The sequence below is a fragment of the Emys orbicularis genome, chromosome 6 (genome assembly GCF_028017835.1).
Source record: "Emys orbicularis isolate rEmyOrb1 chromosome 6, rEmyOrb1.hap1, whole genome shotgun sequence".
NCBI lineage: Eukaryota > Metazoa > Chordata > Testudines > Emydidae > Emys > Emys orbicularis.
In genome coordinates, this window is record NC_088688.1 from 115,255,511 (window position 1) to 115,277,684 (window position 22,174).

Genomic DNA, 22,174 nt, shown 5'->3' on the forward strand with positions numbered 1-22,174 from the left:
ACAGTGAGATACATTCATAAGGAAACAAATATAATGTGTGACCTAGTCCTATAGTAGCTTAACTGAATTTATCATTGTCAGGGTACCGGTAGTAAATCCAATCCATTGCAGTGGAGAGCTGAGTTCCCTTTGCTGCAGCTAGCATGCATAGTAACTCAAACAGTCTGTGTGGCATGTGTCTAATCAAAGCAGCTTAAATTTTGACTATCAGATACTTGCAGGGGAGGGATAGCTCAGTGGTTTGAGCATTGGCCTGCTAAACCTAGGGTTGTGAGTTCAATCCTTGAGGGGGCCATTTAGGGATTTGGGGCAAAAATCTGTCTGGGGATTGGTCCTGCTTTGAGCAGGGGGTTGGACTAGATGACCTCCTGAGGTCCCTTCCAACCCTGATATTCTATGATCACAAAAAAAGCGACAGCTGAAGCATTATTTACAGAAACTACCTGGGAAATAATAAATATATGGGATAAAATCATGAGCTACTTGTAGACAATTACAAAACAGAAAAAAAGTGGTGGAATTCATAAATAAATGATTCTTTATTAATTATTTGCTCAGCACAGGTTAGCAATTAAGATATATTTCTTAGGAAAACATCAGGTATTGTGTAGATTTCATAAACTCCCCGGTGTGACACTCACAGTCTCAACAATTCCAGCGCTGAGTCTCAAGAAAGGATTCAATTCCCTGAAGCTAAATCAAGACACAACCCAGCCATTATTGTTCAGTCCCAGCTTCTTATGACTTTCCTGAATTCTCTGTGTGGGCTGGTACCACACAAATCTCCCAACTTCGATGTTTGGACATACAGTCCATTTCCATTTAACGTTACTTTAGGGGTGTAATCATTAAAGAAGAAAAAGACTTCTTAGATTGTTAAGCCTATACCTTTCAAAGGGCAAAATATAGTATAGTCCCCCAGCACAGGGCATCAAATAACACATAATTCCTGGAAATAACTGAATCTCCCCCACCACCACCCCTGCCCACTCCCTTCCATCCTCTTCTCGTTCTCTCTCCTCTGAAGTTTGCATCTGTTCTTTATCTTATTCTAATATTTTTTTTCAAATTTCTCTGTCCACAAAATAAGGATCTGGCAGAATAAGATTTAAGACTAGATTTTTATAAATACATTTTGTTTTTAAACAGTGCAATACAAATGTATTTATATTTTAACCATTCATATTATATATAATCAAATATTTCAAGTAAGTTAAGGTTAGGTAGCAAATGGCTAACTCATTAAGAGAAGTTTATGTATAGTTTGTTACATTTGTTTTTTTCTGTGCGTGTGACAGTGCGTGTGCACATATAAATAAGAAAAAAGTTAATAGAAAAACAGTTCCTTGCGTTCCATGATTACATACTTATTGAAGAATATGACTGTATTCTTCAGTGATGGTCCAAAATGCTACCTCTTACAATACCAATTAGAACTGGAAAATTGTTGCAAAAATCGGTAACTAAAATTAATTCCATTCTGACCATATTTGTGACCCTTTTGTGTTCATTTTCTATCAACATTCAAGTGAATGAGTTTCACATACATAAATGTTCCCAGAGAGCGAATTTCAAGATCTCAGGCTCTGATCAGAAGACATGGGTGAGGCACTACTTGACACAGCAAGGAGGCACGTTTCCCACAACCTCCTATCCGAGCCCTGGCACAAAAATGATTAAAGATGCCAGACAAGACACGACTGCACCCAGCACAATTAAGAATGTGCATGTGAACGCAACTACTTTATGTGAATGGGATGAGAGAGAATTATATTTAAACTCTGTATACAGCCAATTAACAATCGTCAAATTATGTTAGAAAAGGTGCTTTGGCTACTCCTGAGTGATCCAGAAAATATTAAAGTTTTAAATTCCTTAACCCTGTTTATCTACTACCTCCCCATGAGGGATTCAAAGCCCTAATGGATTCTTCAAGCCCTCCTCATTAAGAGGGAGAGAGGGAAGAGTGGGAGAAAGGGAAATAAGACTTAGCATTCATTCAGAGAACACAAACAATACCATGTGATTTATGCCACCAATCATAACTAGCCAATACAGCTCAAATCTGAATTCTGAATTGTATCATATGGTGAATCAGTCACTGGGAGTCTAAATAAAACTGGGAGTCTAGTAATAAAACATGTTGATTAATTTCAAATAGCAAGTAAATTCAAGGAAAGCATGACCCAGTTGTAGAATGTCCACCAGAAAAGAGTCTGAATATTTTGCTGAATATTAGTTGCTCAGCTGTATTAATGATACAGCTACATTTTGGGTTTCTATTGTAACAGGTTATTATTCATAACCAGTACCTAAGGTTTATCATAAATGGCTTTAAAGCCTGAACCTGTTCATAGAAAACTATGAATCCACTTTAAATGAGGCTGTGTTTTCAGGTTCTCTGGAATTTGTGATCCTGGACAGTAGGTAGGTTAAATGGGGAAATCCACAAATTTGTTCTTCGCAGCCATTCTCTCTTCCTCCCCACCAAACGCCCAGAACTTCCCTACCTACCATTTCAGAATGGCCTGGGGGCTCCCTCCCATCTCCTGCTTCTCTCCCAAGGATGTCAGGAGAGTACTGGCCTGCTGTCCTCTCCCCACTTCACTTGGTGTTTCCCTGAGGATACAAGGTGAAGGAAAATAAGCTCAAATGGAGGGACATCTTGGTCAATGGAACATTTACACTAGGATACTCTTACACTGCAATTGTCATGTTTAATGTGTTTGTGTCTGTACATCCCCCTATACAGAGGTCTGATTTTTCTAACAATGGGATTCTTTGCCCTACGTGTCAGTCGCTTCCCCATAGTCTCCAATACTGACTTTAATGAGACTATTAATGTGCTTCATTGATTGCAGGTTTGGGGCCATATGCATAAAAAGTGTGTCAAATTTCATGAGCACAAGATGATATATCAAGCACTTGCTGGAAGAGAAAAAACACAGAAAGAAGATTCCTTCGATGCATAGTCAATAGGAAGCTCTTTGCCTACTTGTGATTTTGGACACCTTTCTTCTAACTCAAGAGTGCTAACTATAAAATCCAGCACTCAGAGATGTCATGTGGTTCTCTGATACTCTTTGGAGGCCTGTGGGTCCATAAAATAGTGAATGGATTGTACTCATCTATACGTGTAGTGTTTTAATCTGCGACAAGTGTAATATTGATAAGACAACAAGCAAAATTCAATGCAAGCTCCTAATATGAGGTAGAAATATTCTATGATTAAGTTTACTGTTTCAAAACACCGTATATAGGAGACTATAATTGAACCAAAATTGGCTGTGAAAAAAGTCAGGGACTGCATCATTTTGTGTTATACAGCATGCCTCAGAGTGCAATAAAAGGCATATACTGTCATATTCAGCTTTGTCTAGTGGGGCATGGGACAGCATAGGTGGCATCTTTTGATGCACTTTTCATGTCACATGCAGCCCTGGATCGGCAGGTCTTTACTTTGTCTAGAAGCAGCAAATTCCCAGCCTAGCCAAGCCTCTAGAACTGAATAAAAAAGCATTCCGGTTTCAGGAAACAGAGGCGGTACAGGATAACTGTCCTATTTGCAAAATGGTCAACTTTATATTGAACCCTGAGCTGACTGGTCCTTTGTTAATAAACACTCTCTGTTTGAAAAACAGAACAATTGTGTTTGAGTCATTAAGAGTTTTAAGCAGGGAACTGAATCCTTTCAAATAAAAAGAAAAATCCATCACCATCTCACTACAGTTCTTCCCTGTACAACTGAGGACTGGTAGGAAGCCCACTGAAGTTAATGGGAGTCTTCCACCCAATTTGAGTTCCAGCTTTGTCTCCCTTGTTTACCAGGGATCACACCTCATCTGGAACTCTATCCAGAACACAGAGGCATCTAGTGGCTGAAGAATATATTGCAAGTAGAGAGATGAAGTGGGTGAGGTAATATCTTTTATTGGACCAACTTCTCTCAGTGAGGAGACACGCTTTTGAGATTATACAGAGCTCTTCATCTGTCTCTCTCAGAAGTTGGTCCAATAAAAGATATTACCTCACCCACCTTGTCTCTCTACTATCCTGGGACTAACACGGCTACAACAACACTGCATATTGCAAGTTAACATACTGTAACTCTACAGTGCAAGTTAAACTGAAGCACGTAACTTTGCACTTGATCCAATGCCCACTTAAATCAATGGAAAGACTCCCATTGACTTCAATTGGACCCTACATGACTACCTTTAGAATTCCAAATGCATTTAGGGAAGTTTTGATGGGATGTGGTTACTACTTTAAATTTATCTTCCTGGTCCCCAGTTACTCCTGCACATTCTCTCTCTTTGCTTGGAAATTTCCAAGGCCTTTTTTCCCATTTGGGACAGGGTAGTAATCACTCTGCTGGTCACCTGCTTGGACTTCAATATCCTTCTCCCATACTTAATTACAAAATGCGTTTAAATTGGGTGAAACCCACATTTTATTAATATGTTGAATTGAGACATTTTTATGAGTACAGATATAAAATCTTCATCATCATGAACCTCCACTAATGGTCTTGAATATATTGTTTTTAATAACCAACAATACAATAAGTGTATTAGCAGAACACACTGGGTGAGATTATTTTTCTAGTACATACAAAATGAATATCCTGGTTAAGCCTTCCTGGGAGGATGTACTGACATTTTCGATTATATTACAGGACTGGAGAGACCATCTCCTTGTTAAAAGCTTCGCAATAGCTGCAAGATTTAGAGGGATGCTGTTTTATCTATTGTGTGGCCTATATTAATACCCTGCACAGCTAAGTACATTCTGGGGGGGGGGAGGAAGGGAAAGAGTGATAAACTGCAGTGCTTTCCCTTTTTAAATCCATGGACATGGACACCTAATGCAAGGTGTCTAGCCCACACTTTCCATCACCTGATGTCTGTCAATGGATGTGTTTTATCTGACAGGAAGGATAGTATCATAGTGAAAGCACTAGACTGGGACTCAGAAAATTTGGATTCAACGTCTGGCAGTTTCATAGATTGCCTGTGCAACCTTGGGCAAATCACAATCCCTCTGTGCCTCTGGTCCCCATGTATAAAACGGGCATAACTGTACTGCCTTTCTTTCCCTCTCTGTCCATTTAGATTCTATTATTATTAGTCATGTTTATTATGATAGTGCCTAAGGGACCACCAAGAATGGGGTCCCATTGTACAAGACACTATAAAAACAGAGTAGTAGATAGTAAGTTCTTCAGGGAAAGGACTATCTAAATAGAAAGGACAGTTGCAGGATTGAGGAAGGGGTAAAACACACAAGCAGAGTGAACAAAGCAATGGCAGCAAACGTCATGTTTATTCCAATTTTTGTTTGTGTAGGGGGAGGGGGAAGTTTTACTTAGCAGGGGATAAGCTAAATGGGAAGAAAAGGGAAGGGAAAGGGGGTGAGAGGTGGACAGGGCTAGGCAGAAGAGGGTAAAAGGGTTTTCTTCAGGTCATAGACTCTTTCTTATTACAAGTACATACAGCACCTAGCACAATGGAATTACAGCCTCTAGGAGCCACTATAATATAAATAAATAAATATTCTACAATAATGAAGTCAGGGATTTTAAAGGCATTTTACTGCAATATTATAAACAGAAATTCCTGTGAATATTAAAAGCCAAATTCTCAACAAGGCCTCAAATCCAGCACCCTGCACGTTTTCATTCGCAACCAAACGTTAGGGGATCACCAGCCTCAAATCAGCACATGCCAACTTACATTGGCATACCCTCAGAGGTGGGGGCTGACCTGAGTTGTGCAGGCAGGAATTTTTACATGCTCAGAAGCGGCAGCCCAAATTTTAGGTGCACAAATAAAGGCCCCGCGCTTGCAACATGGGCACAAACCAGGGTTCTAACTGTACGCAACTTCTTGCAGGATCAGGGCCTCAAACGACACTTTCATAATTCAGCCCTAGGTGTGCTAAGTTAGACCTCTTATGTAACAATATGTGCATCACTGAGTGTAAAATGGAAAAAATTTAATGACTCTTCCATCACTAATGATTGCCCTTATAAAGGGGTTTTAAAAACCCATATTCTCCTCCCCCTTAAAATATGACTCAGATCTTGTTCGCATTGTTTTCTGTAAGATGCCTTGTATATTCTAAGCACCACTGATCCAATCCTGAAAGAACAATGAGACCCATGTGAATAAGAGTTTGCAGGATCAGGCCCTATAACAATCAAATAATAGTTTGAATAATGTACAGCTTCAAGAAATGAGTAATAGGTGAGCATTTCACAAATATTCATGAATTTATCTTCACACCACACCTGTTAGATAAGGGAGTATTACTATCTCCACTCTGCAGAGGGGGAAACTGAGGGTCACGGATTGAGCAACTTGCCCAGCTTTACACAAGTGAGACTGTGGCAGAGTCAGGAATTCAACCCAGATCTCCTGAGTCCTAGATCCTGTATTAACAAGTCCATCTTATCTCCCTTTAAGCAGTGAAAGCTCTCACTGTGAAAATACCTATAACACATTCACGCCAGTTCTTTCTCTCTCCATCAGCATTTCTAAAGTGCTTATTTCCTTAGTATCAAGGTGTTGATTGACAAGAGAGTTACATCCCATCATGTACCAGAGACTTCAGCAGGGAATAATTGTTTTCTACAATACTGAACACTGACTGATTCAGGAAAGCAGTAGAACATGTGCTTAAAATTAAGGAAGTATTTGAGCATCCTTCTTGAATAAGGATGTTTTCCTGAACCAGGAGTTCTCCCTCTTTTCTTCCTGCTATTAGAAAAATATATTGCAATATTCTACAGTATTTGTGCACAATGCCAGAATTTACAGTAGTGTTATTGTAGTGCTTTGGACCATTGACGAAGTGGGCATTCACCCACGAAAACTTATGCTCCAATACATCTGTTAGTCTATAAGGTGCCACAGGACTCTTTGTTGCTTTTTACAGATCCAGACTAACATGGCTACCCCTCTGATACTTAAGTACCATACTGTTTTTTTGGTTTTGGGTTTTTTAAAAAGAAAGAGATCCTTTTGCAGGTGCCCCACCATAGTCCTCTCAAAAAGTTTGATAGCGTTTAGACTTTCAAACCTGAGTTCAGCTTTTTCACTGAGCTGTGCAGTATACGTAGACATTTGACACTACTGCCTGGGTTTGCTGTTCTGTAGAGACATGTAGTAAAGATTAAGAAAGGGTGTTAAAGCAGAGGCAGAAAAATACTAATGGAGTGCAGGGCCAAAGTGGAGCTGTCCAAATGTGTTGTTTATACCGGGATTTAATTTTGCCTGAACTGCTTAGTCAGCTTAACATAAATCTGAAAAAGGCCACCTTCACCCAAAAGAAATATGAACAGGAATTCACAGGCACAGAAAAAAAGAATCATCTGATCTCATCCATCTGTGTGAACAAAATTACTTTGTTAATGTTCTTTTTGATTCACTGTCTCTAGTTCAAGATGATGGCAAACAGTCTAGGGAAAGTTGACTTTTTGAAGAGACACTGAATTGCTGGATTTTAAGATCTGTAGTACAGACTGTTCAGAACCAACACCTCTTGAGGAAGGACACTGCTAAGCTTGCCCTCCAAAGAGGCACTTGGTTACTGCCGGAAAGAATTATTTTCCCCAAGATTAACCATTACATGAAGGGCAGGAAATTGTATAGAAATATTGTATGCTGCTTTTCAATATTTTCTGCTCAACACTATTTTGCACAGTACTTTGACTTATGCTGTTTATTGTCTGTATTGTTCTTCAGCACTATTCATCACTGTTGCTGGAATTTGTGGTCTGGTAGCAGTTTTCTACAGCACAGTTAAATAAGTGGATCATCACAGCAAACAAGCTACATCAGGTCATATCAAAATATCGTACGCAGTAGTTGGGGTGTGGTTCAAAGCAGAGGCATTTGCTGTTACTAATGTATCAATGTTTAAAATTAAAACAATCAAATGCAAACAATTATTCCTAGGCAAAGTTCAGAGAATTTAAACAAAAAGGCCAGATCCTAAATTAGCGTAGCTATGGTGAAGTCAAAGAAGCTATGCCAGTTTATGCAAGCTGAGGATCTGGTCCCAAGTGAGAAAATTCAAAAATTAAGGAGCCTGACTCTCCTCTAACTTATACCTGTGTAAAGTAAGAGTATCTCCATTATAATCAATGTAGTGACACTTACATAAAGCCAGAGTGAGAAGAGAACCTGGATCAAGGTTTTCATAATAATGTCAACTCTACTCCCTTATACCCTATGCATATTGGAGATTGTGTGGCTAGAGTACTGGACTGGGACTCAAGAAACCTGGATTCTATTTCTAGCCCTGTCAGGTGACCTTGGGCCTCACCCTTTGTGTCTCAGTTTCCCCAGCTGTAATATGGGGCTAATAATACTTATGATCAATTATACTTGCTTTGAGAACTATGGGTGAAAGTGATGTAAGAACTAGATAATACTGCTATTATATGTAGTATTTTGTAAAATTGAAAATTCTGAACTCGACACTACTTTAAACTTTACTCAGGCAAAATTCCCATTTAAAACATCAGGCCAAATTTATTCCTGGGAATAGTTTCATTGGGCTAGATTTTGGATCCCTGTTACACCAATTGCAATTTCACTGAAATGCATTATTTTGGGATGTTTAACCTTTGAATTTCTTGACTCTTGTGCATTTAAAGTCTCGGGGTGAGGGGGAGAGTTGCACTAATTTCCTTGTGTTATTTAAAAGGGGACGAGGGAGAAAAAAGAAGAAGTTAGAAATGTTAAGTTAAACTAAAAGAGCAGACTAAATCCAACCCTGGTGTAAGTAGAAATAATTCCATCTGAGTCCATGGAATTGCACCTGTTTACACCAAGCCTAAATTTGGCCCAATCCGTGCATATGGCCATTATATAGTCAAAATGCGTGATCCCACATCACACAAACTCAGCAAGACAAATTCTGCCAATGTAACGCTGGTGTTGGGAGAGAGAGCAGTTTGTCTCACTTTCTTTGGATATGCAATGTAATCGTGTATTCTAAGAAGGCACCGGTGCCCTAAGGAAATGTTCTTTTCTTTGCGACATCAGGGAGTCAGTGAATACACCAAGGAGTGCCTGCGGGAACATTGACAGACCCTCAAATATAGCAGATGCCACTGTCATGCAATTTCATTCATTATGTTGTCTATCTTATACTGCATTCATCATCATGGTATCTGAGCACCTAATGTGATCAACGGAATATAACAAACAAACTTGAAATGTTTTCCTAAAGGAACTGGAAAGACATTTTATAGAACATGGACAGTTTCTGAAAGAGCAAGAGGAAAATCTCTAATAAAGTAAACTTTTTGTCCTTGCTTGACATCCACGCCTTCTGTAGAAAAAGCTATTCCTTAGACGAGAGGAAACTCTGTTTCAAATAATGAGCTGCATTTTTAAAAGGGGGTAAATCTATAATGGGATTTTGTGCAGTAAGGAAGCCTAGATATATCAAAGGTGAGCTTATACTGCAGAGCCATACATTGAGTGTAACTGTTGTAAATTAATGGTTTCCTATCAAAAATGATAAATTTTATTGAGTGGCATCCTAGATTCTGAAGGCAGATTTGTTGAGTATTCATGTGATAACAGAAGATTAATGTTTTCTGCATAGATCTTCCCGAATTTAGTTCTTTGTGAGATATTGAACAATTTATCCCTTTTTCTTTTGAGTTTATCAAAGTCACAAGACATAATCCATTCTTTATTTGAAGAAACAGGATTTGAGTCATCATTCACAGAATATGCTTCTTTTACAAATGTCCAGACAAAAAAACCCAACACTATTTTTGCTTAAGCCAAGGTATATGGAATAGCCAACCAAATAGATGAGACAAGATAGAATTTGCAGATAGCAAGTGTGCCAGACCTGTTGAAATAGCAGAAAAATATTTGTTTCTTTAGGGCAACATGTTTTTTTAAAAGTGATCCAGCACAGTTCAGAATGAAAATTGTCAAAAATTCAACAATTCTTTCTCACATGAAACTGACTGTTGAAAACAATTAGCTATAGTTACTCATCATCTCTTCCCACTCTGTTTTATTGGGTAATGGCAAGCAAAGTAGGACTGAGTAAGATAAATTAATGAATAATTCCTAATAAATCATTTGTTCAATGGATTTGGCCTCTTTTTGTATTTGTGAATTGTCTATGAATGGCCTGTGTTTTTTTCACACGTATTTGTTACCTAGAATTACTTGCAGAATAATTTCTATGAATAATTCTTGGTCTGCAGACTACTCATGAGCAATTTGTTGTGAGAAATCAATATTTGCATCAGATAAGCATAACTCGCAAAAATCAAGATAACCACACAAACACTCCAGTGTAAAAGTTCAAACTTCACTTTCCATAATTAATCTCCAATATTCACCTCAAAATCTCCATTTAGCTGAACATTCAAATAGCATATTCAGCTTCTAGAATATTCAGAGAAACCAAGCATAACATAGTGAAAATGCAATTTTTTCAGAGGGATTATTAACAAAAAATAATGTGGGATATTCACCCAGCGCTGCTGAATACATTTATTGTATCATTTTGCAGAAGGCAATCTAACTAATGTAACTCTCCTTAATCTGATATCCACTGAGTTCTCCCTTTCTACTCACTCAGTGAAGCCTCAGAACAAAGGTACTAAACAAATTCTGTCTCTCAAATAACCTCAACTTCTTTTTTTGCTTCTCAACCACAAAGGTCTTTTAACATAGGCAGCAAGATCACACTAACTACCCTGTCCAATACCAGATCCTATTCAAAGTTCTCATCTCAGGCCTGGTCTACACTAGGAGGTTATGTCGAATTTAGCAGCGTTAAATCGAATTAACTCTGCACCCGTCCACACAACGAAGCTATTTAGTTCGACATAGAGGTCTCTTAAATTCGACTTCTGTACTCCTCCCCAACGAGGGGAGTAGCGCTAAATTCGACATGGCCATGTCGAATTAGGCTAGGTGTGGATGGAAATCGACGGTAATAGCTCCGGGAGCTATCCCACAGTGCACCACTCTGTTGACGCTCTGGACAGCAGTCCGAGCTCGGATGCTCTGACCAGCCACACAGGAAAAGCCCCGGGAAAATTTGAATTCCTTTTCCTGTCTGGGCAGTTTGAATCTCATTTCCTGTTTGGACATTGTGGCGAGCTCAGCAGCACTGGCAACGATGCAGAGCTCTCCAGCAGAGATGGCCGTGCAATCTCAGAATAGAAAGAGGGCCCCAGCATGGACTGATCGGGAAGTCTTGGACCTGATCGCTGTGTGGGGCGATGAGTCCGTGCTTTCGGAGCTGCGATCGAAAAGACGGAACGCAAAGATCTACGAGAAGATCTCAAAAGCCATGACAAAGAGAGGATACAGCCGGGATGCAATGCAGTGCCGCGTGAAAATCAAGGAGCTGAGACAAGGCTACCAGAAGACCAAAGAGGCAAACGGACACTCCGGATCCCAGCCCCAGACATGCCGTTTCTACGAGGCACTGCATTCCATCCTAGGTGCGGCCGCCACCACTACCCCACCAGTGACCGTGGACTCTGAGGATGGGATATTGTCGACGGCTGGTTCCTCGGAGATGTTAGCAGACGGGGAAGATGAGGAAGGTGATGAGGAGGACAAGGCAGTCGACAGCACTTACAACGCTGATTTCCCCGACAGCCAGGATCTCTTCATCACCCTCACAGAGATCCCCTACCAACCGTCCCCAGGCATTAACCCGGACCCAGAATCAGGGGAAGGATCAGTCGGTAAGTGTTTTAAACATGTAAACATTTATTTTGAACAGAACATTAATACTAACAGTGTGTTTTTCATGATTTGTTTGCCCTAGGCGCTTAACGTTTCAGTCCTTGGCAGTGCAACTACTGCAAAAAAATCTAACAATGTCCGGTTTATCATGATTGGTTTGCCCTAGGCGCTCTACTGTTTAGTCCTTGCCAGTGCAGCTACAGTAAAATTCGGTCTATATGTCCGGGGATAGAGCTGAAATCCTCATGGGACATCTCCATGAAGCTCTCCTGGAGGTAATTGGTAAGCCTTTGCATGAGGTTCCTTGGGAGAGCAGCCTTATTGTGTCCTCCGTGGTAGGAAACGTTTCCGCGCCAGGAGAAAATCAAGTACTCGGGTATCATTGCCTTGCAGAGCATGGCGGCATACAGCCCTGGTCTTTGCAGGCTTTCACGAAGCATCCGTTCTTTCTCGGTCTCTGAAATCCTCATCAGAGTGATGTCGCTCATGGTCACCTGCTTTGAATTAGGTAGGGGAATGTTAGTATTGGGACTGCTTGCCTGTTCCTTTACAGAACTGTAACCGGCGGTTTACAGCCACGCGGTGGAGGCGGGAGGGGGCAGCATACAGGGATCTTTCCCTGGGACAGCCGCGAGGGGGTGGGACAGGGGCAGAGTTCATGCTTGCCGGATTGCTGGCAGCAGGAACTGGCCAATGCTAGGAGCATTGCTTTGAATGTGAAAGGAGGCCAGTGCTATTATTAAAGTTTTAAGCAGCCACAAGTCTACGGCTTACCATGTCAGCCTGCTACCCAAATTCCGCTGTCCTGCCCCGCTTGTCAGATCTGCATTGCAAGACCCCAGGCACTGAATGCGAAGGCCGAAAATTCGACCTTGTCCTGAGTGCGCATGTGATAGGTGCTGTGCATGGTCTTGTTCACAGAGAAAGACTATGTTCTTTGTTCACAACAAAATTTATCTTTCCGAGGAATTCACTCCCTTTTTCCCATCCCACAGCTGCGACTGTCTCCCGACCTACCCTGGCATCACACTCCCAGAGGCTAGCGCAGATTAGGCATAGAAAGAAAAGGACACGGGACGACATGTTCTCGGAATTTATGGGCTGCTCCCGAGCCGAGGCAGCCCAGCAGACCCAGTGGAGGGAGAACATGTCCCAAATCCATCGATCACACATTGAACGGGAGGAGAGGTGGCGGCAGGAAGACCAGCAGGCGACTCAAACGCTGCTTGGACTAATGAGGGAGCAAACGAACACGCTCCGGCGCCTTGTGGATGTTCTGCAGGACCGGAGGCAGGAGGACAGAGCCCCGCTGCAGTCTATCTGTAACCGCCCTCCCCCGCCACAAAGTCCCATACCCCCCTCACCCAAAGTCCCAAGAAGGAGGGGCGGCAGAGTCCATGAAAACTCTCACTCCACCCCTGCAGACTGCTCAAGTACCAGAAGGCTGTCATTCCCCAAAATTTGATAAGTCCTTTCCTTCCCGCCTCACCCAAGCCCCTGTCCCAGTTTCATCCCCTAAGTGTGTAGTTGCTAATAAAAAATACATTTTTGTTCATTACTGTTTCCATCATGTTCTTTTAGAGGAGAGTCTGTTTGAAGGGGGGAAGGGGGTTGGTAATTGGACAGGACAGTCACCTTTACCAGGGTACAGACGCGGGGGCAGGTTCAGCAGCAGGTCACACACACATTGCAGTCACTAGGCACCCTGGTCAGTCTGGGAGGTGGTTTTCATGTTCTGTGGGGGGGGGGCTATGTGACTTTGTGGCGAGGGAGGGCGGTTAGAGATCTTATGCAGTGGTCCTTATCCTGGATCACAGAGCCACACAGCAGGGGATCTGTAACCGTCCTCCCCCTGCCACAAAGTCACATAGCCCCCACACACAGAGTCCCGAACAGGAGGGGTGGCAGGCTCCGTTGAAACAACCAGTCCACCAGTGCGGACCACTCTAGGAGCAGGAGCCTGTCATTCCTCGAGTTTAGAAGCGTCCTTTGCATCACTACACTACACCCGCTCCCCACCACAGTCTGTGTCCCAGTTTTAACACTTTACCACGAAAACAGTAATAAAGAAAACTGTGTTCATTAACAAATTTCCAGTGATTTTATTTTTAAACGTGTGTTGGAAGGGGGGGAACGGGGTGAACGGGGTATGTGACTGGAGAGGATAGTGAACATTCACTGGGTAAGGAAACGTGGGCAGGTTCAGCTTCTCTGTAAACAAACTTAATAGTCACAGGTTACCCTGCTCACTGTGGAACCTAGCTTTCAAAGCCTCCCGGATGCACAGCGCGTCCCGCTGGGCTCTTCTAATCGCACGGCTGTCTGGCTGGGCGTAATCAGCAGCCAGGCTATTTGCCTCAACCTCCCACCCCGCCATAAAGGTCTCCCCCTTGCTCTCACAGAGATTGTGGAGCACACAGCAAGCTGCAATAACAATGGGGATATTGGTTTCGCTGAGATCCGAGCGAGTCAGTAAGCTTCTCCATCTCCCCTTGAGACATCCAAAAGCACACTCCACCACCATTCTGCACTTGCTCAGCCGGTAGTTGAAGAGTTCTTTTTCAGTGTCCAGGGCGCCTGTATAGGGCTTCATGAGCCAGGGCATTAGCGGGTAGGCTGGGTCCCCGAGGATGACTATAGGCATCTCCACATCCCCAACAGTTATTTTGTGGTCCGGGAAGTAAATACCTTCCTGCAGCCATCTAAACAGACCAGAGTTCCTGAAAACACGAGCGTCATGAACCTTGCCCGGCCATCCGACGTTGATGTTTGTAAAACGGCCCCTATGGTCCACCAGTGCTTGCAGCACCATTGAAAAGTAGCCCTTTCTGTTAATGTACTGGCTGGCCTGGTGGTCCGGTCCCAGGATAGGGATGTGAGTTCCATCTATAGCCCCACCGCAGTTTGGGAATCCCATCGCGGCGAAGCCATCTATGATGACCTCCACGTTTCCCAGGGTCACTATCTTTGACAGCAGTAGCTCAACGATTGCTTTGGCTACTTGCATCACAACAACCCCCACGGTAGATTTGCCCACGCCAAACTGGTTCGCGACTGACCGGTAGCTGTCTGGCGTTGCAAGCTTCCAGAGGGCTATGGCCACTCGCTTCTGGACACTCAGGGCTGCTCGCATCCGGGTGTCCTTGCGCTTCAGGGCAGGGGACAGCAACTCACAAAGTTCCAGGAAAGTTCCCTTCCGCATGTGAAAGTTTCGCAGCCACTGTGATTCATCCCAGACCTGCAGCACTATGCGGTCCCACCAGTCCGTGCTTGTTTCCCGGGCCCAGAATCGCCGTTCCACAGCATCAACATGACCCATTGCCACCATGATGTCCACGGCGCGGGGTCCCGTGCTTTGTGACAGGTCTGTGCCACTCTCAGACTTCATGTCCTCACCGCGCTGCCGTAGCCTCCTCGCCCGATTTCTCAGCATCTGCCTCTGGAAAAGGTGGATGATAAGGTGCGAGGTGTTGACAACAGCCATAACTGCAGCGATGGTCGCAGCGGGCTCCATGCTCGCAGTGCTGTGGCGTCCGCGATGTCACTCACCAGAAAAGTGCGCGAACTGATTGCCCGCCGGCGCTTTCAGGGAGGGAGGGTGGGAGTGATGGTTGGATGACGACAGTTACCCAAAACCACCCTCGACACTTTTTTCCCAGAAGGCATTGGGGGCTCGACCCAGAATTCCAATGGGCAGCGGGGACTGCGGGAACTGTGGGATAGCTGCCCACAGTGCACCGCTTCCAATGTCGACGCTTGCCCCGTTAGTGTGGACTCACAAAGTCGAATTACTGTCCTTAGTGTGGATACACACGTTCGACTTTGCAATATCGATTCCACATATTCGATTTAAGTAAAATCGAACTACTCTCGTAGTGTAGACATACCCTCAGTCTTTAAAGGCCCTTAAATGCACTCAGTTTGAACTACTGTATCTCAAAACCCACCTAACATCTCTTTTCCAAGTTGAAAAGTCCCAGTCTTATTAATCTCTCCTCATACGGAAGCCATTCCATACCCCTAATCATTTTTGTTGCCATTTTCTGAACCTTATCGAATTCCAATATATCTTTTTTGAGATGGGGTGACCACATATGCACACAGTATTCAAGATGTGGACACACCATGGGTTTATATAGAGGCAATGATATTTTCTGTCTTCTTATATATTCTTTTCTTAATGATTCCCAACATTCCGTTCTCTTTTTTGATTGCCATGGCACACTGAGTGGATGTTTTCAAAGAACTATCCACAATGACTCCAAGATCTTTTTCTTGAGTGGTAATAGCTAATTTAGACCACATCATTTTATATGTATAGTTGGGATTATATTTTCCAATGTGCATTACTTTATCAACACTGAATTTCATCTGCCATTTTGTTGTCCGGTCACCCAGATTTGAGAGATCCTTTTGTAGCTCTTCGCAGTCTGCCTGGGACTTAACTATCTTGAGTAGTTTTGTATCATCTGCAAATTTTGCCACCTCACTGTTTACCCTTTTTTCCAGATCATTTATGAATATGTTGAATAGGACTGGGCCCAGTACAGATCCCTGGGAGACATCCCTATTTACCTCTCTCCATTCTGAAAACTGACCATTTATTCCTACCCTTTGTTTCCTCTCTTTTAACCAGTTACCAATCCATGAGGGGACCTTCCCTCTTATCCCATGATAGTTTACTTTGCTTAAGAGCCTTTGGTGAGGAAATTTGTCAAAGGCTTTCTGATAATCTAAATACACTATATCCATTGGATCCCCCTTGTCCGCATGCTTGTTGACCCCCTCAAAGAATTCTAGTAGATTGGTGAGGCATGATTTCCCTTTACAAAAACCCATGTTGACTCTTCCAACAAATTATGTTCATCTATGTGTCTGACAATTTTGTTCTTTACTATAGTTTCAACCAGTTTGCCCGGTACTGGACTTCAGCCAGTAATAACCGGGGTCACCTCTGGAGCCCTTTTAAAAAATTGGCATCACATTAGCTATCCTCCAGTCATTTGGTACAGAAACTGATTTAAATGATAGGTTACAGACTACAGTTAGTAGTTTTGCAATTTCACATTTGAGTTCCTTCAGAACTCTTGGGTGAATACCATCTGATCTTGGTGACTTATTACTGTTTAGTTTATCAATTTGTTCAAAAACCGCCTCTAATGACACCTCAATCTGGGACAGTTCCTCAGATTTGTCACCTAAAAAAAATGGCTCAGGTTTGGGAATCTCCCTCACATTCTCAGCTGTGAAGACTAATGCAAAGAATTCATTTAGTTTCTCCGCAATAGCCTTATTGTCTTTGAGTGCTCCAGTTAGGGCTAAATAAAGAATTGCCTCTCCTCTTGTGGGTTCCAGGACTAGCTGCTCCAAGAAGCTGGGTTTTTCTATTACAGGAACCTAACAAGTTTTGAGAAACAAATGAACAAAACCCAAAGTGATAAATTGTCCAGTGTACACTTAGACCACCATGTTTGTCCATGAATGGAGTGCAAAGTGGTTGTGCAGAACAATAGCACAAAGAGCACCAAGACACTTGGCTTTGAATTTCTGCACCCAGGAGCTCATCAGTGTATTTCTCACCAAGTGAGTAAACCAGCTGGGATAAAATAAGATGCTCTTTCTTAGTGGGGAATCATAAAATGAAGTAAATACAGATACAGGACTGCTGCCTGATTATTTTCCCCCCACAGGTGCACCCTTTTCAGAGCCAACAAATACACAAGTGTTTGGGTGTGTGAGAATGGGTGAGTGTATTTTTTATTAATTTAATCTAACTAAACTTTGAAGGGTGCTCAGCTCTGATGAGGTAGCAATCACTAAATCCAAGTGTAAGTCTTGCATCACAGCAAAACATCCTCCTGCAAGCGCCTAATGAGGAAATGAATTAGACAAAAATAATCTGCAGAACACTGTCTTAGACTCACCACTCTTCCCACCCATATGCCCCTGCAATGCACTTGAAGCTGGTGACACTGGTTCTGATCCACACCCATTAAAGCCAATGTAAAGATTCCCATAGACTTCAATGGGTTTTTCAACCAGGCCTTTTGTCCTTACTCTCTATTCCTTTCCCATCTAAACTGGATGAGGGAAGAGACGTCCTCTGTCATAGAACTCCCCTACTGAGGATGTCCCAGCACAAGTCTTCTGTGGCTATCTTTAAGCTTTGGTGCAAGGATTTTTGCTTCAAGTCCCCTTTCATCACATTCACCTTTTATCCCCCCTCTTCTTTTTGTCCCCTTACAGTAGTTTTGTTTCTCTCCTAATTCCTCTAAGCATTGAGCTCATTTTTAAAAAAACATTGTTTTATCACAGTATGTATAGCATCCCAGATACTGTTGAGAGAAGTATTTTACAAATGAATAAATAAAAAATAAATCTAGTATGTTTAAGTGAAAGATAAATTAATCTAAACATGGATGCTCAGCACTTACTGATAATCAGCCCCCTCCAAGTTGGCACCCAAAACTTACTAGTCACTTTTGAAAATTTTGGCCAACTATTCCTCCACTGTATCTACTTATCTAGCCTAACAATTATAAAGGCAATTACTGTTTTAAATTTTTACATGTAATAAGGATCAAGACAGGAACATTCCTCATGTGCCTAAAAAACTCTCATTGGCATCAATGAAGTTATTCTGGATTTCCCCTGGGTACCTGAGCTAAATGTGGCCCCTACACCTTGAATTTCTCTAATTATTCTTTTCTTGTCTTTGTTTAGCACTCCTCACCATTTTTGTGCACACAGTACAATTACATCCCCTCTACATCTTTCCATAGTATGATTGGTCTTATTACAGCCAATCAGCCAGCACTAAATCAGAGTCAGGACAGCTCCCTGCTTGGCAAGTAAGATGGGAACCTCTTCCCTTTCAACCATTGTTATTTAGGGTCAAAGATGAAGTTTAGCTGCCTTGTTTATTTGCTTAGAATAAACAATTGAAGCCAACCCCAACCATCATCTGAGGTGGGAGGCAGATTTGGAAAAAGAGCAGTCATGGGGTAGGTATGTACTTTACTCTGCCTTTTGGACTTAAACCATTCACTGACAATCCTGTTAGCAATGGTGAAAAGAAAAGTGATCTGGGGTTCAGTTTGGCAGAGCGCCTTTTGAGATAGCACCTCGAGAGCTGGTAAAAAACAAATTTTACTTTTCCACTGGAAAATATTAGCGAAAACTAAAAGTGTGAGAGAAATTGTTAAGGTTGTTGGTTTTTAAAAAAAAATGAGACAGACCTCTGAACATATTTTGGTTCTTGGTTGTTGAAAACTGACAGATTTTGGTTTTTCAATGCATATGTGAAAAATTTTCAATTAAAACAGACACTTTCGTTTCGTCAGAAGTTTTGGACAGAAGCTTTTGAACTGCTCATCTATGGTTGTCAAGAGACACTGGTTCTGGCCCAGTGGATTTTCTTCATCTCTTTTTTTACTCCTTGCTTTCCTCTCCTGTTTTTCCCCAACCTGTTCTCTGATATCTTTGACTTCCTCTTCTCTTCCCAGTGTTTGTCTGCTCATTCTCCCCTTTTGTCTGCACCCTCTCTCTGCTTGTCCTCTCCTGTTGATGCACACATCTGGTTTGCTAAAGCAACTTGGTTAAGGCAATGTGTCTTGCATTGCAGGAGCAAGCACTGCATCTGAACCTAACGGTGCACTTCCTCTCCCCAGGTAGCAGAAGGTGCTGGATCCAGCAGTCACTTCAGAAAGTGGAACATTTGATAACTGAAGAGTGTTTCCGGGTAGCATTAGCCCCCTGAACGCTTGCATGGTCTAGTGCCTGTTTCTAGTCTCTAATCTGCTCTGAACCTAGATCTCTCCATTTTAGCTACATCACTAGTTACCCCAACCCTAGCAATCCCGTCTGATTTTTTCCCCGTCTTCTTTCCTTTCCTACAATATGGTCTCTATATAGCTCAGCAGCTAACTTTCTCCCATTTTAGTCCTTGTTCCTCATCCACAGGAGCTCTGTGTTTCACCAGGTTGTTCCCATGCACCCTGATTTTTCCAAAATGCCAGTTACGGCCCAAAATCTGTTGTGTCAACTGCTGAACAATGCCATGGCACCCAGTATAAAAGACAAGAGGGTGTGTCTGGGAGCTGGAGGTATCTCACTGCAGGAATCCAGTAAGGTAGGAGGCCAGAGTATTGCTCTGTACATTAAGCAGAAGAGTAATCCATCTCAGCTTCAGCACAATCACACTTTTGCAATGCACCCAAATTCAGTCACAACAACTCTCTCTATTCCCAATGTCCCTATCCCTTTTTCACCCACCACATTGACATTCTAAACACAATACATCCCAGCTTTGGCCCCAGTCTAACTCTTCAGTTCTATTCCTTCCCTGCCTCTGATCTCCCCCTGGAGTCAATACTTCCATCATCCAGATTAACACACCCTTCAGACTGGCACCACACAGAATGGTTTGCACATAAGAAATGCTGTTATTGGGCATAGTACTCTTTCAAGCTCTCCAACTGCATTCCACGTGTACAAGCTATACTCTGGGCTTGTTTGTCCAAGTGAGTTTCTAGTGTGAAAATTCTAATCAGCTGCTCACAAATGTTAGTGCACCACATTTATAAGCATGAACGAAAAAACACACACACCTCCAGAGGACAGGATCTGACAATCACGTCTTTGGGTTCTAAATTTATTCTCCATAAAAACATCTCATATTTCACCCACACAAGCACTCATCTAGGTCACTAGATCTGAAAAACAAGGCATTCATACACCTGTGTAAGACTGGCATCAGGTATGTTGGTGATGGATGCCAATACAGAAAACTGAATAATTAGTTAGCTTTAACTGCCACTAGAAGTTGCTTATGATCAATGATCAAACACAAAATAAGGCCCTATTGTGCAACTCTTACTTTCACTGGTGAGCAGTTACTTATGCATGTAGTACTAATGACCTCCACAGGATAACTCACATGAGTAAGTACTTTCCAATACGATTACCAGGTGCCCAATAAGGCTTCATATGTATTGTGGGGATTATCCCCAGAAGTTCCTGAGACTTTAGGAGTAACTACTACAGCATAAAAAAATAACTTTGGCATTCCTGAGCACCTTGCAATATAAAACTAAATTTGCCTTATCAATTTTTGCCCACTATACTTGATCCTCGGGATAATTTGTGAGTCACTATATCAGCCTCATTTATATTGTCCTCCTTTATCATATGGATGTGAGATATATTTCTTGCTGTCAAATTTAATCAAAGCATCTAAAAGAAAGCAAAGCAACCTTATTTACTTCCAGAAAGATCAAAGAAAGACTTAAAAAAACCAAAGTTGGATATTTTTATGTTGTACAGCAAGACACTTAAATTAAGTAGAATACATCTTCATTTCAAATGTCTAACTGATCGGGCTGAAATGTTTGTTTAAAAATGAATTCATATCAAAAGCGGACGATAAATGGGTGCTATATTATTAACAATTTAAATCAAAATGTAATGCTTTCTGCTTTGAAACAACTATGGAAAACCCCAATGTCATAGCCAGGCTTGGCAAATGGACTGTACATACATAATATATATTATACATATATAAATTCCATGACTACTAATGGAAAAAGGAGAGGGGAGGGGTAATACCAGCGAGGCTGGTAAATACAGTGATTATTGATACGAGTTTTTATTGAATCTTCAAGGGGAAGGGGGGAAAAGAATGTTTAATTTTAATGTCCCCAACAGTTGACTTTGCCTGTAACATTTATAAAATATTGAAAGAAAAGGAAAAAAGTGGTATGGATGTGAATTCTGCAGCTGGTTTTAGTTGCCCTTGAAAGCAGATGCCATAAATCTTGGATGAAGCCAAATAAGGCTGATGATTTTGATCTTCAATTCATTCTTTTCTATCCTTCAAAAGGTAAATGATCCTGATGGAATTAGAACTAAGCAGAATGGCTTTCTTCTGTGATCTGCATATCCAATGATCCACACATCTATCATCAGCAAAGTTAAGCCATTTTTTCTCCTATGTTGGTATGTGTGTGTATTCATGCTTGAACAAAAAGTTTAGAGTTAGAAAGACAGTTGAAAATCAAGCTCAAATAAAAATATATATTAATAAGAATTCCTCTTTAGGTTTAATCCTCTCTTCTGTATAAGCTGTGCTGGAAACTGACTCAATGAGGGGACATAAAAGGGCATTACAGCTATTCCTACATGGATACTTATCCATAATCTTTTTCATAAAAGTGACACGAAGATTTGAAGTTCCAGCTTGAACAAGTACCTGGGATGGGAGCAGGAAGGGAAATGACTGCCTCAGAGCACTGTGAAATTTCCCACCCAACAAGACTATACTAAGAGCTAGTCTACACTACCCGCCCGGATCGGCGGGTAGAAATCGATCTCTCGGGGATCGATTTATCGCGTCTCATCTAGACGGATAAATCGATCCCCGAATC